Below are 26,358 nucleotides of genomic sequence, written 5' to 3'. Positions count from 1 at the left end.
CCCTGTTCATTTGACAGGAGTCCGTGAGTGGTACAAGCTGTTAATACATTCACTACTAACTGTAAGATTAGGGTTCAAGTCCACCCAGAGGTGCCTGAGAAGAAAGGCCTGGTGATCTACTTCTGAAAAATCAGCCACTGAAAACCCTAGGGGGCACAGTTCCACTCCAACACACATGGAATCTCCATGAATCGGAATTGACTCAATGGCAACTGGGTTTTTTTTTGTTTGTTTGTTCGGCTCATTTGATAACATCCAGTGGCATTTGCTAACCAGATACAGTGACATCCTGCGTTGGCTAATCCTTTGACAAAAAAAAGCTAGGCCTCTGCATAAGAATGAGAGACAGCCTCAGCAGCTAGAGGCTCTTGTGTAATGGATAGCTTTTCTAGATCTGACTTTCCTTTCCCAGGTCCATGCTGGTCCTTGGCCATGTGGACTAGTGAAAAGGGTCCTAGGATAGGAGGTCGGCAGAACTGGACTTGAGTCAACACCAGTCCATGGATATCTATGATGCAGTTTGTCATGAGGAAAGCACTAGATCATAAGCTCCATGAGGCCAAGAGTTTCGTTTTGTCGCCTACTCTACCCCATGCCTGGAGCGGCACCTACCTAAAACCTGTGCACCTAGCGCATGGTTATTGTTGTTGTGTGCTGTTCATAGTGACCCTATAGGACAAGGTAGAACTGCCCCATAAGGTTTTCTAGGCTGTAATTTTTATGGGAGCAGACTACCAAGTCTTTTCTCCCGTGGAGCTACTGGGTGGGCTTGAACCACCAACCTTTTGGTTAGCAGCAAAACACTTAATGGTTGTGCCACCGGGGCTCTTTGGCATGTGATAGGATTGATAAAGACTTGCACTGTGACCAAAGAAAATGCTCTAAAGGTCAAAGGAGGAATGAATACATATGGTCAAGAAGAGACCAAGAAAGGCTTCTTGGTAGAAGCAGCATGGCGGGGGGTTGTTGAGGTACGGGGTAAAAGCATCAGTTGTATGGATTTGACATTTGACAAAAGATAAGCTGGCTACTACCTGCTTGGGGAAACAGTAAGGGCACCAGCTCTGTAGTCAGCAGGCCAAGGTTGGAATTTAGGCTCTGCCGCTTGGCTGTGTGATCTTGGGTAAGTTCCCTCACCTCTCTAAGACTCAGTTTCCCCATTTGTGAGATGGGGATAATAACAGTACCTTGTAGGTTTGTTGTGAGAACTAAATACATTAATTTATATGCCAGGCACATAGTAAGCACTCAAGAAATGGTATCTATTATGCCTGTAGTGGATTTGAAATGGAGAGATATCTATCAGAAACATACATTCTTACTCCCTTGTGTCATCCTATTATCTACGCTTTGGCTATAGTGGTGAGACTGAGAGGTTGATAACCTAGTACCTAGAGAGCTAACTGGAATCCCTTGGTAGCATAAACACTTAAGCTCCCAACTACTAGACAAAAGGTTGGCAGTTGGAACCCACCTAGAAGCACCTCAGAAGACAGGCCTGGCGATATGCTTCTGAAGGGTCACAGCCTTAAAAACCCTGTGGAGCAGTTCTACTCTGTACATGGAATCGATTTGATGGCAACCAATATAACGACAGAAAGCTAACTATGTACTCATTACTGTCTCTGGGCCTCTATTCATGCTGTGCCTCACACCTAGAATTTTATTTCCCCTCCTCTGGACCCATCATTCAAGGGCTCACTCAAGTCTACCACCTCCAGGAAGCTTTCCCTGATTAATCTCAGGCTCTAGATGCTGAAGTCTTTCCCCCATCTTTCAGCTCCAAAAACTATTTTAGTTGTAAGCGTACATACACTCTTACAATTAGTGTCCTCCTCATCAGGAGGGACTGGTTGTTAGAGGAGGACATCATGTTTGGTGAAGTACAGGGACAACGAGGGCACCGGAGACACCTGGTGAGATGGGTTGGCACAAAAGCTGTAACGATGGACTCGAGCATGTTGGTGATTGTAAGGATGGCACAGACCAAGCAATGTTTCATATGAAAGTTCTCCTTGAGTTGGAGGCAACTTGATGGCCACTACAACAGCAGCAACGACAACAGCAAATGCTTATATGACTCTTATAAACCTAAGTTAATTAAAAATAAAATAAAAACAAACAACAGCAATAAAAAGAGTTTAATGTCCACTATTATAAGAACTCGAGAAATAGCTTAAACAGAGAAGAAAATATTCTTTGAGGGTTACGAGAGGGGGAGGGAGGGAGGGAGGGAGAAGGGTATTCACTAATTAGATAAGAACTATTTTAGGTGACAAGAAAGACAACATACAATACAGGAGAGGTCAGCACAACTGGACTAAACCAAAAGCAAAGAAGTTTCCTGAATAAACTGAATGCTTTGAAGGCCAGTGTAGCAGGGGCAGAGGTTTGGGGACCATGGTTTCAGGGGACATCTAAGTCAATTGGCATAATCAAATCTACTAAAAAAACATTCTGCATCCCACTTTAGAGAGTGGCATCTGGGGCCTTAAACGCTAGCAAGCAGCCATCTAAGATGCATCAATTGGCCTCAACCCACCTGGAGCAAAGGAGAATGAAGAACACCAAGGACACAAGGTAATTATGAGCCCAAGAGACAGAAAGGGCCACATAAACCAGAGACTACATCAGCCTGAGACCAGAAGAACTAGATGGTGCCTGGCAACAACAGATGACTGCCCTGACAGGGAACACAACAGAGAACCCCTGAGGGAGCAGGAGAGCAGTGGGATGCAGACCCTGAATTCTAGTAAAAAGACCAGACTTAATGGTCTGCCTTAGACTAGAAGGACCCCGGTAGTCATGACCCCCTGACCTTCTGTTGGCCCAGGACAGGAACCATTCCCAAAGCCAACTCTTCAGACAGGGATTGGACTGGACAATGGTATAGAACAAGATTCTGGTGAAGAATGAGCTTCTTGGATCAAGTAGACACTTGAGACTATGTTGGCATCTCCTGTCTGAAGGAGAGGGCAGAGGGGATCAGAAGCTGACGGAATGGACACGAAAACAGAGAGTGGAGGGAAGGAGTGGGCTGTCTCATTAGGGGGAGAGCAATTAGGAGTATATAGCAAGGTGTGTATAAATTTTTGTATAAGAGGCTGACTTGATTTGTAAACTTTCACTTAAGGTACAATAAAAAAAAAAAAAAAAAGAGTTTAGTGTCCTGCATTGTTTTTTGCTTCATGTATCCACATTTTGATTTCCATTTTAAATAGAAGTTTCTTATGCTTCTTCAGGGTGTCAACCACACCTTTAGTGTTACATACAGGGTATGAGTTCATCAAATTCTCATCACTCACCAGATGAGAATTAGTTTATCTAGACACTGTAGAAAGTACCGAGACCAGCCCTCATGGTCATAATACACATATGGAGGAAATTCTGGACGACAGAAGTGAAGCATCTATGAGTATGTGTCTGATGATGACACTGATGATAGCCATGCTAACACTGCTTGGTCTTTCTAACTGGAGGACATGCTTTAGCATGTCCTGGAAGGACATCCAAAGTTGTGGTCTAGACTTGACTCCTGTGGGGGCTCCTGCAAGGAAAGGTAAGCCCCTCAAGTTGATTAGGAGATGGACACCTTCAATCGGCCCAGCCCTCTCCTGCACAGGGTTTGGTTATCTGCTGGGCCAGCCCTGCCTATCAGGAGGAGGCCTTTTGGCTCTGACATGTTAACTGGTTCTATCAGTTGCCATTGAGTTGACTCCAACTCATAGTGACACTGTGTGTGTCAGTGTGTAACTGTACTCTATAGGGTTTTCAGTGGCTGATATTTCAGAAGTAGATTGCCAGGCCTGTCTTCTGAGGCACCCAGACATAGACTTATAATGGCTTTTCCTCAGCTGTCCATCACTGACTTCTGTTCAGTTTGTGGTCTGACCTAAGGCTCCTTCCCTGGGGAATGTCCTCTCTGTCCCATATAGAGAAACGTATCCCAGACTCTGACCCTACCACTCACTGCTCAAAAGGTCCAGGCAGATGACCCCACAGCTGCCAGGAGGCCAAGCTGACACCAGAAGCTCTCCAGATCTGTGAAACACTCACCCCTGCCTGCCCGTTCCCTGCTCTTTGATACACTGCTTTTGGAATGACTCATAATTAATGTTTCCTGTCAACAAAAACAAACACCCAGAGAGAGGCCCAAGGGCCCTCCTTGGTTAAACAATTCTTGAAATTGAATTAGAAGGGAAAATCCATTACCCAAAGGGCTTTGCAGGGGAAAAGGGAAGAAGGAAAAAGAGCCAGAAAAAACATGAGATGACCCAAACAGACTAAGGGCCTGGAGGAGGAACATTCATCAGGTGAATATCTGTCTCTGGCAGAATAGAAATCCTTAGCAGAGCACCTCTTCTTCCCCACAGCCCCAGCTACCACTTAATGCCTTTTAGCCAGTGCTTGGAACCTTGTCCCAGGCAAGGTCCTTCCTGGTCCGGGAGAATATCCATGCTGGACATACTCTTTGCGTAGTTGGCTAGAATAGACCTAGACAGATGTTCCAGGCCACATCACCACAACGTTGTGCAATGAAAGGAGCGTGGGCTCCGGAGTCAGGAAGACCTGGCTTTGAATCCTGCTTTGCTACTTACTAGTTTTATAGCCTCAAGCAATTTACTTAACCTCTCTGAATCTCAGTTTCTTCATCTGTAAAATGGGTGAGGATTACTGTGAGGATTAAAGATGATACATGTAAAGTGCCTGAATATAGGAGGCATTTAGTACCTAAAAACAAAACAAAACAAAAAAAAATTGCCGTCGATTCCAACTAGTGATAACCCCATGTGCTTCATAGTAGAACTGTGCTCCATAAGGTTATCAATGGCTGATTGCCAGGCCTTTTTTGCCAGGTGTTTCTGGGTAGACTCAAACCTCCAACATTTTGGTTAGCAGCCAAGTGCTTGAACCATTTGTACTACCCAGGGTGTTGGGAGAAGGCCCTGATAATTAGGAAATTACTTCCTCATATGGAGCCCTGGTCGTGCAGTGGTTAAAGCAATAAACTGCTGACTGAAAGATCAGCAGTTCAAAACTACCAGTGGCTCCATGGGAGAAAGATGTGGCAGTCTGCTTCTGTAGAAATTTACAGCCTTGGAAACCTTGCTACACCCTTCTTGGAGCTTCTACTGGCCTCAACTTTACAGTCAACTACTAACCAACAGGTTGACAGTTCGAACCCACTAAGAGGCACCACATGAAAACCCTGTGGATCACAGTTAAACTCTGCAACACATGGGGTTGTCATGAGTTGGAATCTACTCAACATCAACTGGTAATCTTATTTAATTAAATATCTTCATTTCTCAGATGAGCCTTCTGGGTCTAGTAAAAGTAAACAGGATTCAGACCTTATCTGATGGAGACATTTAGCCGTGTAGGACGGAGAGTGTGTCTGTTTATCTTGGTCTGTACAGTGGCTGCCAGAACTGGGGGTTTTGCGTGTGCATCGCGTTTCGATGGAATCTCTTTACCAGGCCCCAGTCAGAGCTAGGCCCAGATGCTTTCCACCGCCAAGCAAGGCCACTCCCCTGATTCCGGCCGTGCTTCATTTCTGGTCACAATGGCCACTGCTGCCCTTCTCACCATCCTGAGAGTCGGCAAGTTCTCCCATAAACCTCTGGGCAGGAGCCAAGGGCCATGGGGTGAAGTTCCTGAACACTGGTCACCAGGCTGTAACTGGCATGATTGACCAGGGAGAAGGCACAGGCTCTCAGCACGTGGGCCACCAGCTGGCCAGGTGGACGTGTGGACCTGACTGTTCTCTGGGCCATGGAGGGAGCACGGACCTGTGGGAAGGCTCTTAGAAAGGAAACCTTGGCACTGGCCGTGGTTGCATGACTGAGATGGTTAGGATTTATGGAGAGCCCAATCTCATTTCAGTGCAGGGAAGAGCAATTACAAATTCACATTGAAGTTTGAATTCCCTGGCACCTTTGCCATCTTTGTCCTTCCCCAACCTTGCCACTGGTGGTAGTTCAGGAAGGAATTACTTAGCTTAATAATACATCAAATTCAAGCATATTGGAAAGGGAATTCTGTTAAAGCAGATAGATCTGAACCAATCAATCACTGACCCCTAACTACCAAGTGCTGTCAAAATTCTTGATGCTTAGGGGACAAACCAGTTAAGTAGAGCTTTGTAAAGTGAAGAAGCCCTCCCTGGTGGTGCAATGGTTAAGTGCTCGGCTGCTAACCGAAAGGTTGGCTGTTTGAACCCACAAGCTGCTCTGTGGGAGAAAGACCTGGTGACCTGCTCCCATAAAGATTACAGCCTAGGAAACCCTATGGAGCCCCTCTACTCTCTCACATGGGGTCGCTATGAGTGGAAATTGACTCAATGGCACACAACAGCATAAGATCTTAAAGAGTGACACCTTGACAAGACTTACCCCTGTCTGGACGTGCCTGCATTACAAAAGCATTCCTGCACTATCCCACTGATCCTGAAGAACAATTGAGTGAGGTAATTCAGGTTGGGTATTACCTTCCTTTTGCCCTTTTGCAAAGGAGGAAAGAACTTGCTCGAGATTGTATGGACAGCAAGTAGTAGGCCTGAGAGAAGAACCCAGGTCTTCTGGTTCCTTCTACTAAGCCTTGTCCAAAAATGGAGTGGGCTGCTTGTGAGTCCCTAAAGGTCCAAACAAAGATTGGATGACTGTTGCTAAATGATCAGATTATTTAAGAACTCTGGGAGCCCAAATTTGTACTGTTAAAAGTATTATCAGGTACTACTGGTGGGAGGAGAAGTTGGTATAATATTTTTAGGAGAGTAATTTGGTAATATGTATCAAAAACCTTGAAGATGCTCATATACTTTGACCAATTATTTTCACTGCTAGGAATTTATCTTAAAGAAAATTAATAAGTTAAACGAAGTTACCATGTGACTGAAAAATTTCACCCTTAAGCATATGCTCAAGAAAATAAAAATAAATGTGCATTCAAAAGCTTGTACACGAGTGTTCACAGCAGCATTGCTCATAATAGCCCAAAACGAAAACAGCGCGATGTCCACCAATTGTAGAATGAATAAAGAAAATGGGGTGTATTTAGACAATGAAGTATTATTTGGCAATAAGAAGGAACAAAGTACTGATCTATGCTACAACCTGGATGAACCTTGCAAACATTATGCTAAGTGAAAGAAGCCAGGCACAAAAAACTACATATTGTGTAATTCCATTTATATGAAATGTCCAAAATAAAACAAATTTATAGAGGCAGAAAGTAGATTATGGTTGCTTAGGGCTGGGGGAGGGAGCTGAGAGAAGTGGGGATTGACTGCTAATGAGTATAGGGTTTATTTTAGGGGGAACAAAAATGTTCTGGAGTTAGATTGTGGTGATGGGTGCACAATACTGTGAATATACTGAAAACTATTAAATTGTGTATTTTAAATGGTTGAATTGTGCAGTATGTAAATTGTATCCCAATAAAGCTGTTAGACAAGAAAAGAAAGAAAAAGAAATGGACACCAGGATCTTCTCAGCATTTTTTACAATAATAGCAAAATGTTTCACATAATTCAAATCCCCAAGAGAAAGGAATGGCTAAATACTTATGATAAATTCATAAACAAAAGGTAAAGTGATCAATACAAATAATATTTAAAAATATTTTAGGCAGTGAGAAAATGCTCATGATATAGTAATAAATAAAATATATAAATAACAAATCCACAGATTGATTTTTGAGTATTGAACCAGTCTTGCATTCCCAGAATAAACCACACTTGGCGATAGTGTGTAATTCTTTTTATCTATTGTTGAATTTTATTTGCTAATATTTTGCTAAAGATTTTTGTCTATATTTATGTGAAATATTGGTTTGCAATTTTCTTTCTTTTGTACACTCTTTGGTTTTTTTTTTTGTTTGTTTGGTATCAGGTCAATATCAGCTCCATAAAATGAATTAGGAAGTATACTCTCCCCTTCTATTTTCTGGAAGACATGTAGAATTGGTGTTACCTACTCTTTGAATGTTTGGTGGAATTCTCCAGTGAAACTATCTGGATTTAGAGGTTTCCTTTTTCAGAGTTTTAAAATTACAAATTAGATTTCTTTAATAGTTATAAAAAAAAGTTATAGGGCTGTTAAAATGATCTATTTTGTATTGGGTAAGTTATGGTAGTTTGTGTTTTTAGAGGACTCGTTCCATTTCATCTATGTTGTCAAATTTATATGTGTACAGTTGTTTGTAATACTTTATTATTCTTTTGATGTCTGTAGGGTCTGTGGAAACCCTGGTGGCATAGCGGTTAAGAGCTACGGCTGCTAACCAAAAGGTTGGCAGTTTGAATCCACCAGGCCCTTCTTGGAAACTGCATGGGGCAGTTCTACTCTGTCCTATAGGGTCGCTGTGATCAGAATCTACTCAACGGCAATGGGTTTGGGTTGGCTTGGGTAGGGTCTATAGTGTATCCCCTGTGTTATCACTGATTTGGTAATTTGTGTCTTCTCTTTTTGTCTTTGTTAGTCTTGCTAGAGGTTTGCCAATTTTATTGATCTTTTCATAGAACCAGCTCTTTACATCATTGATTTTCTCTATCGTTTTTCTGTTTTCAATTCCATTAATTTCTGCTATTATCTTTATTATTTCCTTACTTTTGCTTGCTTTGGGTCTATTTTACTCCTCTTTTTCTAGGTTCTTGATGTGACAGCTTAGATTATTGAGTTGAGATTTTTGCTTTTTTCTAATGTATGCATTTGCTGAAGAATATTGAGTATACCACTGACTGCCAGAAGAACGAACAAATCTGTCTTGGAAGAAGTACAGCCAGAATGTTCTTTAGAAGCAAGGATGGCAAGTCTATATCTCACATACTTTGGACATGTTATCAGGAGGGTAAAATAGAGGGTCCGTGAAAAAGAGGAAGAGCCTCAGTGAGATGGATGGACACGGTGGCTGCAAAAATTGGCTCAAGCATAACAACATTGTGAGGATGTCGCAGGACCCAGCAGTATTTTGTTCTGTTGTACACAGGGTCACTATAAGTCGGAACTGACTCAAAAGCCCCTAACAACAACAATAAAATAGGTATTTAGTGCTATAAATTTGCCTCTCAGCACTGCTTTAGCTGTGTTCCATAAATTTTGATATTGTATTTTAATTTTTCATTTAGTTAATATATATATATTTTATTTCCTTTGAGATTTTCTCTTTGACCCATGGATTGTTTGGATGTGTACTATTTAGTTTCCAAGCATTTGGGGAATTTTCCTGTTATCTTTCTGTTACTGATTTCTAGTTTAATTCCGTTGGGGTTGGAGAATATACTCGGTAAGATATTAATTCTTTTGAATATGTTAGGGTTTGTTTTATGGCCCAGGATGTGATCTATCTTCGTATATATATCTTAGACTATGAGAAAATGCTCACAGTATATTGTTAAATATAAATTATACAGTGTAATCCCAATTTTATTTTTTAAAATACATGAAGATACATGAAAAAATCCTAGAAGGCTATATACCAAAATGTTGACTGCTCTTTATTCTCTTCTGAGTGCTCGAAAGTTAAAAATTCCAACTTCCATGATCCGAAATTTGTTTTTTAATAAAAAGAGTATGACACTGTATACATGACTATGCATTTGTCAAGACCCATACAACTGTACAACACAAAGAATGAACCCTAATGTAAACAAAACAAAACAAAAAACTAGCTGCCGTAGAGTTAATTCAGACTAATAATATATCAATATCGATTCATCAATTGTAACAAATGTAATGCAAGTTGTTAATAATGGGGGAAACCGTGGGCAGGGGGAGAGGAAGTACTTGGGAACTCTCTGTTCTTTCTGTCCAAATTTTCTGTAAATGTAAAACTTCTCTAAAAAATAACTTTGATTAAAAAAAAAGGGTAGTGGGTTGTGTGTCATAAGACATGGGTTCAAACACTGGACTGTTATTTACTGGTAATATGACCCAGTCTTGTCAGTTAATCTCACTTGAACCTCATTTTTAGCATGTATAATGGATATCATAATCTTCACCCTGTAGAGTTGTTATGTTAAATATATAACAAAGCCAACATTCATTAAAGCATTTCACAAATGCGAAAGCAGCATGCGCATATTACATTGGTGAGGACGCTGGACTCTTTTCTCTCTGGCATCCCTTTCAACTGTTTGCTTTTAAGTTTCTGTGATTCTTTCACCGAGGAGCAAATAAAAGAACAGGAGAATTAAAAGGAGCCTGAAGCACATTGGGGCTGTGGACATAACTATGAATTACTGTTCTTCAAGTATTTTTGGAAGTTTGTGAGTATTATTGGGGTGTAACTACTTTGAATTTTTCTGGAATGTTCCAATTTCAAAAGTTCTGTCCTGTTGCTCCCCTAGTGTAAGAGTAGTTACTGTACCATGTAATTTCATTTCTGGTTAGGAAAATACAGACGTTGGATTAAAAGATTCATCTGAACGGGAAAGAAAAATTCTCGAATGTCTGCCAGATGCCTTACTAACAACTCTTGCCTTCCCTTTTAGGCCTGAAGTTGTTTCTCAAAGCAGGTGACTGTAATCAAAATTCCCAAGCACCAGGATATCGGTTGGTTTAACGACCTCAATTTCCTAACGGCAGGAAGGAAGTGGGGCCAGCAGAGTGTGTTAGGGAAGACAGGGAGGCTTGGTGGTGATGGGATTCCCTCCAGGATCACTTAGTTTTAAAGGACTTTTCCTTGCCTTTCTATGGCTTCCAATTGATTGCTGAGCTGGCTCCCAGGGGAACTGCTGCAGCATTTCTGACCCCCTCATTGATAACCTCCAGGATTCCCTAAGTGTCTTCTGACCTCCCTTGGCCAACACTGTTTCCTGGTTTAGGAAGTGCTCTTTCTTTCTACTTGTGTGGTATTCTCCTCTGAGTCCACGCTCTTCTTCTGTTGATGGTGTGGATAAGATTTTCTGAGGATATTCATGAGAATCCCAGGATCTGGCCAGTGAATAAACTCTTATTCATGGTTTAAGCCTTAATGTAATACCACTTCCCTCAAAGCTCCCCATTCATTCACTCAACATTTAGCATTCATTGACAAATAAGCATCCTGTGCCAACTAGTAGCTCCTTCCTCTGAGATCTTAGGGCGACTGGTGTATATTTATACATTGTACCTATTTTATTATATGCCTTTCACCACCCAGGACTGTGAGCCCCTTGGGTCCAAGGCCTTTTCTCATTTATTTTTAGACCTTCCCTCTCCTATGTCAGGACCATTGCCTTGCAGAAGTCCAGGGAGATTAATTTACACAGGATACAAGGTGAAGGTGTCCTTGGAGCTGTTCAAAGCGGTAGCCCACTTGACACATTACCAGTTACTAGTTGCCAGTCTGGCTCACGGTGACCCCATGCCTGTCAAAGTAAAACTGTGCCTACAGGGTTTTCAATGGCTGATTTTTCAGACTCCGATCACCAGGCCTTTCCTCTGAGGCACTTCTGGGTAGACTCAAACCTCCAGCCTCTTGGTTAGCAGCTGAGTGTGTTAACCATTTGCACTAGCCCGGGCCTCCTCTTGTGGTCCTTCACATAGTGGGGCATTAAATGTTCTTAAAAATTGAACAGAGAACCAAGTGTAGGGCTGGGAGCTATGGGCATAATTTTAAGTTCTTGGCCCTTGAACTAAACTATTCTCAAGCGGAAGATCTTGATTTTTCACCTTGAGAGAAGGCCTTTTTTTTTTTTTTTCCGTGCATCTCCAAATTCTGTGATCTCTAGCATCAGTTCAGTTCAAATCAATTTGGTTCATCTACTATTTAGAGGGTACCTGACAAGGCACTGGGCTGTGCCATGCAAATTAAACAAAACTAAAGCAATGGAGTTCCTCCTCTCACGTTGTTCAGAACCTGGTATTGGGGTGATAAGAACGTCCACCCACATATTATGTCTATGCAGCTATTGAGTTAGAAATCGTTATTTTGATGATAGTGAAGAGACCAGAGAAACTCTGTATGCTTTAATTTTGTCAAAGGAAGATCTGAAAAAGCAGATTTTTTCTAGAGAAAGATGGGAGACACCGAAATCCTCAATGTAAAATACATCTTCTTCATCTTAGGACAGTAAGAAACAGACCTCTGAATATCAAGTGGACAAGCTAGGTGCTGCCTTGCATCTAGTCCTCCTGTGGCAGGGATTCTTGCCCCTCTCCAGGGCCACAGCCTCTCAAGTAGGATGACCAGCTTACCCTGGTTTCCCCTGGACTGTTGGTTTCAAAAGTGAAAGCCCTATATCCCTGGAACTCCTTCGGTTCTAAGCAAACTGTAATGGTTGGTCACCCCACTCTCAGGTCCTCTTCTTCACGGATGGTGAAGAGCCTGCTACCACTTCTCTTTAATGCAACCTGCACACATGTTGCCATTTAGCTGTCATCCTAGCATACCAGTTTCTTTCCACAGTCTCTGCTGACTTTGTAACTCAACAGTGAAGCCAAGAGAAGGGGAGGCACCCAGTGCTCTATCTGTGACTTCAAACAAGCTTGGGCATTCCACACCAGATTTCCCAAGGGAGGCAGGGGCCTTGCATATGCTTAGCCCTAAGCAAAGGGAAAGAGTTTATATTTTGATATTGGTTGAGTAGAAGGGCTAAAACTTTTCAGGTAGTGAGACTGTGAGAGCTGCAAGGCTCATTCAGATTCAGAATGCTTTTCCCCATCACCCTGATGGGATGTAGTGCTGCGAAAACTTCTTTGGCTTCAAGGCAACTTGTCTGTTTGCTTGCTATTCTGAGTGTAACCACAACCTTCCCTGTTCCTACTTTTAGGCACTCTTCCTGTCCATGGAGTAAAGCAAGCCATGGGGTTTTACTTATATACTTAAAAAATATATACTTACTCATCATTTAATCTTTATCAAACACCTGTAGTGTTCATAGGATGACTTGGGGCAAACTCTTCTGTCTGCATTCAGATTTCCTAATAACTATGAGTCAGAATTGACTGGATGGCAACAGGTTTGTTTTTTGTTTGTTATGATATGACAATTCACATTACTTAACTCCCTTAAATAATAAAATTTCCATCTGACTGATACAAACCTGGTTGTTGTAATATATGGAGTAATTGCTACTAATCTTCTAGACTTTTTTTTTATGACACAGCCCAAACAGATGAAATTATGTGGCTGCCCATGCATTTGCATATGACCTGTGTCTTCTCCCAGAGGAGAGTCTGGCATTATCAAATGAGTGCTTTGAGGTTTTTCTTCATTCCTCCTTTTTGCTCATGTGTACAATAGCAAGTAGATTCAGTCGAAGGGTGCCAGGAGAAGAAAGAGGAGGTAAAGTCCGACAGGAATGATGACAGATCACAGTTTAAGGGGCACTAATATTCTGAACCAGTGGTTCCCAAACTTTCAAGTAAGATAAACCCATTTATCTCGATTAACTCACAGATTCCACTAGACTAGGATTTTAGCAAAAACCCTCTCTTGACTCTACCTCCCCTTCTAGCTATTGCCCCATTTCCCTGATCCCTTTTATGGCAAAACCTCTTGAAAGAGTTGTTGATATTCACTATCTGTAATTTCTCTCCTTTTACTATCATTATATTCAGTTATTATATTTTTTCATTTTAGAAATGCCATTGATTCTAATATTTTCCATAATTAATTTCTTGAATATACTGATAACTACAGTTCTTGATCTACTTTGGGTCTATTTTTGCTATCTATTTTTTCTTTTGATTTGTAAAACCCCCTTTTTTAAATTGAATGTCGTGCTAGATTTATCAGTCAGAATCATCAGCCATTCAGGAGATAGAAATCACAGTAGTTATTTAAGCAGAGAGAATTTGATTTAAAGAATCTTTAAGTAGGTATAAAGTTATTAGCTAGATCATAGAAAGAGTGAAAAAGAGAACTCTAATGTATCTGTGTGGTTTAAAGTCAGGAGAGGTATGTGTAAGTGTTATATCGTTTTACCACACTTATTCAATATGTATGCTGAGCAAATAATCTGAGACGCTGGACTATATGAAGAACGGGGTATCAGGATTGGAGGAAGACTCATTAACAGCCTGCATTATGCAGATGACACAACCTTGCTTGCTGAGATTGAAGAGAATTTGAAACACTTGCTGATGAAGATCAAAGACCACAGCTTTCAGCATGGATTACACCTCAACATAAAGAAAACAGAAATCCTCACAACTGGACCAATAAGCAACACCATGATAAACAGAAAAAAGATTGAGGTTGTCAAGGATTTCATTTTACTTTGATCCACAATTGACACCCATGGAAGCAGTAGTCAAGAAATCAAAAGATACATTGCATTAGGCAAATCTGCTGCAAAAGACCTCTTTAAAATGTTGAAGAGCAAAGATACCACCTTGAAGACTAGGTGTACCTGATTGAAGGCATGGTGTTTTCGATCACCTCATATGCATACAAAAGCTTGACAATGAATAAGGAAGACAGGAGAAGAAATGATGCCTTTGAATTGTGGTGTTGGCAAAGAATATTGAATATACCATGGACTGCCAGAAGAACAAACAAATCTGTCTTGGAAGAAGTACAACCAGGATGCTCCTTAGAAGCAAAGATGGTGAGACTATGTCTCACATACTTTGGACATGTTATCAGGAGGGGTCAGACTTCGAGAAGGACATCATGCTTGGTAAAGTAGAGGGTCAGTGAACAAGGGGAAGACCCTCAATGAGATGATTGACACAGTAGCTGCAACAATGTGCTCAAACAAAACAAGGATTGTGAGGATGGAGCAGGACCAGGCATTGTTTTGTTCTGTTGGACATAGGGTCGCTATGAGTTGGAACCGACTTGACGGCACCTGACAACAACAACAAGGTAGCTTGAAAGTAGCTATTGCAGGAAATAGTTTCCAGTTGTAGGTCTGAGGGAACAAAGAGAAGAGGTTGGTATCATTAAAACATAGAAACTTGGAGAAGGACTCTGCAGAGCTGAAACTCAGACCTCTAAGAAAGAGGTGCTGCTCAGCTAGTCTGAAATAGGTGTATGCTGTGGATTTGTGTTTGTGGCCCCCAAAAGATATGTTGAAGTCCTAACCTTTGTACTTGTGAATGTGACCTTGTTTGGAGATATTATCAGTGACATCATACTGGAGTAGGTTGGGTTCTATTCCTAATCCCTTCTGAGTAATGTTTTATAATAGACATGGAGACAGACACACATGGGGAAGACTCCATATGAAGATATATCTTTTTTTCCTAGAGTGAACAGAGAGTGAGAAAGCATGGTCCTGCCTTCATTCTGAACTCAGACTTCTAGCCTCCAGAACTGTGGGACAATAAATTTACGTTCTTTAAAGCCTTTCGCTTTGTGGTATTTTTGTTATGGCAGCCCTAGGAAACTAAGTGTGTGTACGTGTGGCTCTCCTGCTTTTCTAGTTGTTCTACTTGAAAGGGTTGGACTGAAATAGTCATTATCCCTTAAACCTATTAGTTATTTATTACTGTGTAACAGATTATCCCAAAATTTAGCAGCTTAAAACAATGGACATTTATTATCTTACAGTTTCTGTGGATCAGGACTATAGGAAACATTTAGCTGGGTGAATCTAGCTCAAGTTTTTGCATGAGACGGCTATCAAGCTGTTGATCAGAGCTGGTCACCTGATGTCTGAAGAATTCATTTCCAAGCTCATTCAAATAGCAGCAGAACTCAGTTACTTGCTGGCTATTTAGCCAGAGATCTCAGTTCTTCACCACAAGGGATTCTTTATAGGCTTCCTGAGTGTCTTTTCAACATGGTAGCTGGCTTCCCCTGGAGCAAGTGATGAGAGACAGAGAAGAAGTAGAAGATGAAATCTGTGGATTTTTTTTTTTTTTAATGTCAGAAGTAATATACCATTGCTTCTGCCACATTCTATTGGTCACACAGACCCTCTCTGATGAATGTGAGAGAACATGAAAAGAGTGTGGGTACCAAGAGGTGGGGATCCTTAGGGGCCGTCTTAGAGACTGGCTACCACAGACTTTAGCCCCATAATAAAAAAATAAATAAAATAAAAAAAATTTTTTTTTTATTCCAACAAAACGGATCTAGTCAAGGTCATCAAGAACCTTTGTGTTACTAAATTTGGTGACTAATTCTCAATCCTCATTTTATATGACCAATCGTAGGTCTTACTTCCTTCTCTTTACTCGGTTTCCAGTGCTCTCTTGGTTTACTCCCCCCTTCACTTCATCACCTTCAACCATACTATATATTGTAATTATTATAGTAATTATCTCAGTAAACTGTAAGTTTCATGAGGACAGAGTTTTTTTGTCTGTTTTGTTCACTGTGATAATCCCAGTACCTAGAAAAATGTCTGGTACGTGGCAGTCCCTGAATCTCTCTAGGGAAATAAAACAATTTATTAAAAATTTCAGCTGGGTCATATCTGGGTAGGAGAGTGCCCGGCGGAAATCAAAATAGGCTGTTGTACAAAGATGGCAGGGACAGACTGAAGAAAGAAGCAGACAATTCCAGGTTGAATAAGTGGTCTAAGATTTATTATGGGGAAAACTGACATACAAGGCCAAGTCCTGGGCTGCAGCAGGGCAGGTAGATCTCCATGCTACTGCCCCAAGCTCCAGAGATTATATTAAAAAAAAATCTATTGCTGTAGAGTTGATTCCAATTCATAACAACCCTATAGGACATAATAGAACTGCTCCATAGGATTTCCAAGGCTGTAATCTTTGTGGTAGCAGACTGCCACATCTTTCTCCCACGGAGTGGCTAGTGAGTTCAAACCACTGACCTTGAAGTTAGCAGCAAAGCACTTAACTACTATGCCACCAGGGCTCCAGAGATTATATAGAGGAGCTAATTGGGTTACTGGGTTGAATATGGGTTTAGTAGAGCCCTAGTGGCCCAGTGGTTAAGAGCTCAGATGTTAACCAAAAGGTCAGCAGTTCGAATTTACCAGCCACTTCTTGGAAACCCTATGGGGCAGTTCTATTGTCCTATAGGGTCTCTGTGAGTCAGAATCAACTGGATGGCAATGGGGTGTTCAATGTGGGTTTGTTACACAACACCCCTTCCCTCAAGTCCAAAATGTCCAATTGTTATTGTTTGGATTTGGGTACCTTCAAGGATGTTATGTTTCTGGGTCTCCTACTTGTTTCTGGGAATGGTGGTGTTTGTCAGGACTGTGGTCAGCTTCAAGCCTGGAGGCAGTTTGCAAGTCCTGAATCAGTTACATCCTCATTTGTATGCCCAATGTGGGCATTTCTGGGGATAAGTCTCTAAGTTCAGGATAAAATTTGTTCCAAGGCTCTGTGGAAAAGAAAAAATAGTGCTCTGCTGAGTCCTTATAATGTGGCTTCTATAGACCTAAGTATTATTGCGATGGCATGTGCTGTTTCCTCATCAGGTAGACTATTGTTGTTTCCAATCTCATAGGACTAGGACTGGTAGAAATTTTAACTCAAAGATACCAAAGGAAACCACATGTAATGAAACAGCTTTACTAGCTTCCCTTCCTCCTGGGCAAAGTGCAGTAGGTGAGGTCTAGGAGGCTTCTTAACTTTTTGAGTTTATGGGTCCCTAGTTGACACATATGAATTATGGTATTAGAGAAGAATGTTGAATATACCATGGACTGCCAGAAGAATGAACAAATCTGTCTTGGAAGAAGTACAACCAGAATGCTCTTTAGATGCAAGGATGCTGAGGCATTGTCTCACATATTTTGGACATGTTATCAGGAGGGACTGGTCCTTGGAGGAAGACATCATGCTTTGTAAAGTAGCGGGTCAGCAAAAAAGTGGAAGAGCCTCGACGAGATGAATTGACAGAGTGGCTGCAACAACGGGCTCAAGCATAATGATTATGAGGATGGCACAGAACCAGGCAGTGTTTCCTTCTGTTTTACATAAGGTTGCTATGAGTCAGAGCCGACTTGATGGCACCTAACAACAACTCTTTTCACCCGGCATGCAAGACCCTCTGTAACCACTATGTATGAGCCCCACACTATCCATCCAACTGCGTCTACCATCACTGTCCAATCAGGGCATCTCCTCATTCTTCCTGAGATCCTGCCCTTGTTCATATTGTTGTTCCTCCTCTAAGAATGTCCTTGCTTCCCCCCTCTGCTTCCTTCAAGCCCGGTCAGTCTTCCAGGGCAGCATCAGTGCTACCTCTTCCATACGGTTTTCTTTGATTCTTCAGGCTTGCAATGGGTTCTTTGTTCTTTGACCTGGTGCATTCATGGTCACCATCATAGGTTTTATTATTAAAATGTCCTTTACATGTCATCAGGAGAGACCAATCGCTGGAGAAGGACATTATGCTTGGTAAAGGAGAGGGTCAGCTAAAAGGAGGGAGGCCCTCAATGAAATAGATTGACACAGTGGATTCAACAATGGGTTTAAACATAGCAACAATTGTGAGGATGGCACAGGACTGGGCAATGTTTTGTTCTGTTATAAACAAGGTCACTATGAGTAGGAGCTGATTTGAGGGCATCTAACAACAATAACAACAACAACTGATTGTTTTTGTTGTAATTTTGTGTTCACAGACCTAGAGAATAAGTTTCTTGAGGACAAGGGTTAGTTTTGCTCTTCATAGCTCATAGAAGGTGCTTGGGTAAAACTTGTTAACTGAATGATTGACATACAGCATATAGGTTTCTGTAGATAGTCAGACAAAAAGAGACTGAATTACAGAAAAATAGAGTTAAGTGGAACCCCCAAAGAAGGCACATGTGCTTTTCTCCTTTGCCTCTGCATTGTGACTGAGATACAGGAAGTGTCCAGAAACCTTCCCCTCAAGGGCAGTGCCTGGGCAAACAAAAGTAAGAGGGCCTTGGACAAGCTCCTACTGTTTCTGGCCTTGTTCCTGCTCTGAAGCCTGAAGGGAAAAGGCTGCTCAAAAGCTTTAATGCTACAGGCAGGAAAAACAATTTGCAAAAAGGCTATGTCCCAAGATCAAATTCTTAACAAATTAATGGAAAAATAGGAAAAAAATATGTTAGCCTTCTGAGGTGCCTCTAGGTGGGCTCAAACCTCCAATAACGGTTTAAGCCACCCAGGGACTCTTGCAATACAGATCTCAAAAAGTGAAGAAGGAAAGGAAAACAACGAGAAAGTTTACAAAGAGAATGGAAAACAGTGAGAGTTAGGAATAGAGAGAAAATGGACAGCATGAAAAAGTCACCCAGAGAAAAATCCACACAGGGAGAACAATGAGAGGAAGAAAGAGGTCAGGTCTAAAAATAGAGGAAAGGGTCTAGCATCACAACATCTTTTAGTGGCATTTATGAAAGGCCTGGTTTAAGTCTGTGTTTATGGCTCCTGGTTGTAGACCTGAGGTAACCTCTATGGCCTAGGACCTAGACTATCGAGATGAATTCTCTTTGCACTCCACAGTACAAATGTGTATCAAGAATATTCAAAAGGCTCAGATCACTTAGATGTGCACATTATCCAGTCGTTTACCCCCACCCCCCCGACAAAAAAAAAACAAACCCGTTGCCGTCAAGTCGATTCCGACTTATAGAAACCCTACAGAACAAAGTAAGAACTACCCCATAGGATTTCCAAGGGGTGCCTGGTGGCTTCGAGCTGCCGACCTTTTGGTTAGCAGCCGTAGTTCTTAACCCCTACACCACCAGGGTTCCCAATTCACCCAGGTATATATTAATCATGATGCAAATTACGCTCAAGCTTCTGCTTCAGGATCCTCCCTTGTTGGAACTCTTTTCCTGGGAGAGACCCTAGCAATGTGTTCACATGGTCATAAGTTTTTATAAAATCTGCAAAAGTAAGCTATTTTTAATGGCAATCAGTTAAGACTCCCATCCCTTTCTACACTAGCTTAGGTGGTTTACAGGCATGCTGTGTACAGTTAAATGATTGCCAGTTCTCTTGGTATGGGAATGGCTTCAGGGACACTTCTACCACTGGCATTGTGGCCCAAAGGTCTAGGGCCTGTGGTCTTAGTGCCATATGAGTGTGTGCCATATGAGTGTGCCCTGTGGTGCTGGGCCCCAGAAGGACGGGGGTAGTGGAAGAGAAGCAAGGTGTGAAATGTATAGAGCCAGAAGCTGGACTGCAAAAAATTCTTAACAGTTGTCAGCTATAGAATAGTCAGTGGCAGATTTAGTTCTTACTAAGGCCTAAAGAAAACTGAAGTTTTTGTGTATCAGGAATATGCATGATCATGTAGCTTTTACAGTTATGAATGTTCCATACATCTTCTTTTGTACTCTCTTGGATCATACTACCAGCACTGGAGATATTTTAGTTCCAGGATGTCTTGCGGCACAACTATGTGGACTGTTGCAGTAAACATTAGCTACCTGAAGTCAGGCACTACTCTTTCCTCAGTACATAGTGTAGCGCCTGGCAATGTAGCAGACATTTTAACAAAGAATTGTAAGGTGTATAAATGAATGAATGAATGGAACAAACATTGAAATAAAATATCTGATGCTTCGTTCTCCAAACACCACCAACACAGATGTATTTGTCTTTACCATAGCCAAAGAAGCTATTAACAAGATAGAATTCCAGGGAGAGCAATTAATCACATTTGAAAGACATGTCTTTTTTTCCCACCTTCTACTCTCCTTTTCTATCTGGTGGCACAGTGGTTAAAGTGCTCAGCTGCTAAAAGTTCTGCAGTTTGAATCCACCATCTGCTCTCCAGGAGAAAGATGTGGTAGTTTACTTCCATAAAGTTTTACAGCCTTGGGAACCCTATCGGGCAGTTCTACTCTTCCTTGCTGTGAGTGGGAATTGACTTGAGGGCAGTGTTTGGTTTTTTGTTCGACTCTCCTTCCCAGCAAGTTTACAAAGGGTTAGAAATGAGAATGTTGAAAGGATCAGATTCCAGTGTCAAGTTTCACTTGCTGTGTTAAGATCCCTATGTTCTAGGTTAAAGACACTCCTTTTTGGCCATTCTTTGGAGTTTTCTGATGTCATCACAGGTTTTTTTTTAAACAGAGTGCTTGGTTGTTGCAAAACCTTTGCGTGTTTTTGTTCCCTTTTAGTGGTGAGAGAACTAAGTTTCCTTGCAGTTTTGGGTTACAAATAGAGTCTTACTCCATCCTCGAACAGTCTCCTTTGGGAACACCGTTTATTTATTTATTTATTTAAGTGTGACTGTGCAGAACGTGGGGCTTGCATAAGGTCACGAAGACTGGATACAAGGGCTGAAATAATTCCCTTTTAAAATTACGTAGGGGAGTTCTGAACAGGATTTTTATTTAGATAACCTGATTCTTGGAAATGCAGCTAGTATCTCTTGGGATATTCTAAAAAAACATTAATGCATAACTGTAGGCATTTATTTATTTATAGTAAGCCTTGATAGGGAGTATATTCCATGCAAAGCACTGAGATAGGAACTTCATGAAATTCAAAGACATCTTTTCCCCCACACAGGTAATGTTCCCACACTGGTTAAATTTTCTCCAGTATGGTCTCTACTGTAGACATCTCAGAATCTGTGCTATTGTGAGATTCTACTGCAAGTCTAATTGAAATCTTCTCTGCTAACTTTTAAGACCATTTCTCGTGGTTTTAGTTCTTACTGGAAAAGAAAAACAACTCTTTACCATTTTCTGCCTAGTCTCCCATGTGGAGCTGAAAGACTTTAATCCAATCACTGTGGAGCATTTTTTTCCTCAAACAAAAGAATCAGGTTAAATTCTTTAATTTGAGCTCTTGTCTTTTTTTTTTTTTTGGTGGTGGTGGTGGTGACTAGGGTGGGGAGACAGATACGGGGAGTCAGGCTGATTGCACATTTGGGGTTGTTAGGATCTCTTTTCTAACTAGATGTCCTCTTGGCTGGGCTAGCCCAGGGAAAGCTTTTAGAGCTTTGAGCCTGCTATGGACAGGGAGAAACTGAGGAAAGGCATGAACTCAGCCTGGCCTGGCTGACCCATCCTGTGGGTATCTAAGGTTCCTTCAGGAGTCCCTGGGTGGCGCAAATGGTTAAGCGCTGGACTACTAATAGAAAGGCTGGCAGTTTGAGCCCAGTGAGAGGTACCTCAGAAGAAAGGCCTAGAAATCTACTTCTAAAAGGTCACAGCCTTGAAAACCCTTTGAGGCACAGTTCTTTGCACACTTGGGGCCACCATGAGTCAGAATCAACTCCATGGCAACTTGTAGGGTTCTCTCAAGTCCAGAGAGGATTGGTATTGCTGGAGTAGTCATCTCTCCCCTTCAGGGTGTGATCTGGCAGTATCAATCTGGCACTATCAACAGTGCTTTCTGGGGAAAGAAGCTAACAAAGGAAAAAGCCAGAGTTGTGTCAACAAGGTGGGTGGGAACAAACATCAGCCCATCACATCAAAGATCCTGCATTGATCTTCAGTGTGGGAGGAGGGAGACATCAGAGTCTCATGGTCAGAGACAGTAAGACCAGCAAGCAGCCAGTAGATCTAGGCCCGAAAAGGCAGGACCATACGCTTTAGGGGTAAATACTCAGCCCACCCCTCACCATTGCCCGAGGCAATGAGAGTGTGGCCGAATTGCTTCTCTCTGAAACCCTCTTGTCCGGACTTCCATCATACCACTTGCTCCTAGATCTCCTCTTCCCTCTGACTACAACATTGTGGGGTTCCTATTTCCCCCACTCACCTGCCAAAGTTTGGCATTTATATATGCAACACATATTTATGAACTGTTCCCCACATGGCAGCCTGCTCTAGGGCTAAGGATATGGTGAACAGGACCAGTTACCTAATTTGTGGGCTGCAGCGCAAAATGCAAATGCAGGGACTCTTGTAAAAAAATTTAAGAGTTTCAAGATAGTGACAGCAGAGCACTGAACCAAGCTTGGGGCCCTTCTAAGCATGGGCCCTGTGCAACTGCACATGTCACCTGGCCATGAAGTTGGCCCTGGTGGGAGCCAGGTAGAAGGGTTCAAGTTAGGATTCCGTCTTTGGTCCGTTTCTCTCCTCACACTATACTCTCTCCTTGGGTTGCCTCATTGATTACTATGGCTTCATATACATAGGTGACCTGGTGGCTCCCCATATTTTCAACCCAGCCGAGCCCCAAACTCATGGACTTTTTCTTAGGTAGCAGGTTATTATTTACCCTTTGGACTTCCTTTATACTTGGATCTTCTCCAGAATGTAGTGTATCTGGCTGTCTTAGTTTCTTAATGCTGCTATAACAAAAATACCACAAGCAGGTGGCTTTAACGAACAGAAATTTATTTTCTCACAGTCAGGGGCAGATTAACCAGTAAGTACAGTGTACATGAGTTTACAGTAAGCAAGTTACACACAAGCTTAATTGTGCTTACTTACCTTGCTTATTGGGTAATCCATCCCTGCTCACAGTTTAAGAGGCTAGAAGTCTGAATTCAGGGTGCTGACTCTATGGGAAGGCTATCTCTGTCTTCTCTGGGGGAAATCTTTGTCAGTTTCTCTAGCGTTCTTGGTGTTCCTTGGAGATCTCCGTGTGACATTTGTGCTTGCTTCTCTGTGCCTAATCTGCTTTTTTTAATATCTCAAAAGTGAGTAGGTTTAAAAAGACACCCTACACTGATATGGCCTCATTAACATAACAAAAAACCTCATTCCCAAATGGGATTACATACATAGGCATAGGGGTGAGGATTTACAGCACATATTTTTGGGGGACTGTAAAAATGGCTTGGGGGTGGAATCTGACCTCCTCCAACTTCACTAGGGGGAAGGAGAATCAAGATCAACAGCCAAAGGCTGACTTCCATGAGGTGGAGGCCAGACAAGCCTCCTCTCTGCCATCTCTACCAATTCTGACACCAACTATCCCTCTCACAGCACTCCCTACTGGGTTTGGCAATTCTTTGCAATGGCCACGCAGAGCTCACAGACCATACTCACAATTATGGGGTTTATTAGGGAAGTAACAGTTTTAACAGTTACAATTCTGGCTCAAGAACACTCAGGACACAGTTCTTCCATCAGGATAGCCTCTCCCTGGCTGTGCTCACAGGTATGCTCTCCCTGGCCCCGTGTCTCTCCCCAAAGGCACTCAGGTTTCTCCCTCTGTGTGCTGGGAAGCCGACTCAACATCTTCTACTGCTGGCTCTCTCTTTCCTTGGTGGTGGTGGGCTCTTGCTCTCTGCTCTGGAATTTGCTCCTTTTAAAGCAAAATTGACCAATCCCCTTGGTAGGCCACAACAGCCCTATCACACAATCACCTGGGTGGGAGTTACAAGACCATGGCTAGAAAGACCACACACAAAAGTAATTACTTGCACCTCAGGGACGCAGTGCAATCCGTAACAATGACTCTCTGCATTCCTCATATTATAAGGAACCAGCACTGGACAGGAGAAAATCATTTCTGGATGTCCCTGGTGATCCTTTTGGGACTCAGAATAACTGAAAAGAGATTGTGAGTACCTTCAAACTCCTCTTGTACAGAACATGTGTCTTGGCCATTATCTGAACCTCCACCATGTGGGTGTGGGTGGGAGGCAGAGTCTTCCTTCCACCACAAAAGCTGAGAAGTTCAGACTCTTTCTCAGGTCCTCTGTAGCAATGACAAGGGCTGGCGCTCCGCTTTGGCCAGAGAGATGTGCCTGCCTGGGATTGTGACTTGGCATCTACTGTCACAAAGATTGGCCTCCAGTGCTAGGGCAAGTGTGGCAGTGAGATGAGATAGCCCATTCAGGACTCTGTAGAGTGGCAAGAGTTTGATAATATTCTCTCTGCAGCCACCCAGACCCTGACTTAGTTGTTCTCATGGCACCTCGATTTTCCCAGCTGTCTTAGTTTCCTAGTGCTGCTGTAACAAGTACCATAAGCAGGTGGCTTTAAAGAACAGAAATTTATTTTCTTACAGTTCTGGAAGCTAAAAGTCTAAATCAGAGATATGGTGAAACCCATGTGAAACAGGTCACTATAGATTAGTAAGTAAGCACAAGTAAGCCTGTGTTTACCTTGCTCACTGAGTGATCCGTCCCTGTCAGGGATTGTGATTTGAAAAGAGGCTTTGATTCTGTAGGAGGGTGCTCTGGGCTTGGGGGAGAGGCAAATGACAGCCATACCTAGAAGCAGAATCTTTGATGTGGTGAAAAAATGTGAAATTGTTCACTACAGATAATCTAGGAAGCAAGGTAAGCATGGTGTTTACCTTGCCCATTGGATAATCTACCCCTGACCAGTGTTCATTACAGAAGCAGCTATGGCACGAAATTGTCCTGATGATTAAATGAATGAATGCAATGCGTAGCAAGCATTCTCATGTCCCAACCCATGTAAGTGTGTCCTCAGTGAGAGCTGTATTTCTCTCATTGGAGTCCTCCAAATCAGTACCTTGAGGGTATGCAATGTGCTTTGGATGAGACCAGCACAGCTGGTGGCTAGTAGAGATGTTCTTCATCTGTGGGTGGGCAGGGTTGCATGTGGCCTGTCTCCAGGGGTGTCACTGCACTGATGATCAGCCGCCCCAAGTCTGCAGGGCAGTACCAGGTGGTCACCCAAGATTCCTGGGCCCACCTGATGTTTAGCCTTCAGATGCTTCCCAGCCTTCTGTACCAAGTGCCTGGCCCCTTTTCCCTCCCCGGTGATTCTGAAGCACACTGGAAAGAAATGAATGACCTAGAAAAGATGTTTCAGTGAATGTGTATGACTCCTTCATTGATTGTTTTCATAGAATTAAAACCCTGCCATCCTTCCCAGGTTTATTTCTAGCCCATCTACTTGGACCACCCCTGACTTTTCTCTTCCCTGTGCTTTGAGGAAGGTGTTCCATTACACCCAGCACCTTGCCTTGTGCATGGCCGGAAGGGTTCAGTGAAGGCCTTTTGACCAGTTGCTCTAGGCCCAGTTCCCTCACCCCTTGTGGCCCCGCCCAGGCTCCTTAGAGCCTGGTTGCTATAGAAATGACTACCAGAAAAGCAAAATGGGGACATTAGCAGATGGGTTGGGCCCAAGTCTTTTCAAAGATAGTTTTTTCATTTTGTTTTATATTGGTTTGTGTTTTTGGAAGAGAAATACACCTCATACTTACGATTGCTTCCGTTGAACATATGCAGTCTTTACCCCACAAGTGGATTTTAATTTTAAATTTATCCAACGGGAACGGAGGAGCCATTTTTAGCTTGCTTGTTTGGGAGTCTCTGAATGGGCTCTGGAATCTGTGAGGATAAACAGGAGCCGGCAGGGCTGAGCTATATTTGGCTTAAAATTGGAAACATAGGAGTCAGAAGAGCGGCTCTATAAAGGCCTGTGAGGTCCAGGAGCCCTGAGTATTGATTTATGAGGAGGCTTGGTGAAAGCACATGAAAGCAGAGGTAATATTTATAAATTCTTTCCCCCAAGGCTGGATAGAATGTTCTTCTGAGCTGCAGTCAAATACCACCTTTTAGGGGGATGAGTGGAGGTTGTTTCAGTCCAATTATTCAGTGACTGAAAAGAAAAGGAAATGTCAGGGGCAACTG

The sequence above is a fragment of the Loxodonta africana genome, chromosome 4 (assembly GCF_030014295.1).
Source record: "Loxodonta africana isolate mLoxAfr1 chromosome 4, mLoxAfr1.hap2, whole genome shotgun sequence".
Classification (NCBI taxonomy): Eukaryota; Metazoa; Chordata; class Mammalia; order Proboscidea; family Elephantidae; genus Loxodonta; species Loxodonta africana.
The sequence above is the reverse complement of the archived record's forward strand: the minus strand, read 5'-3'. Positions refer to the sequence as shown.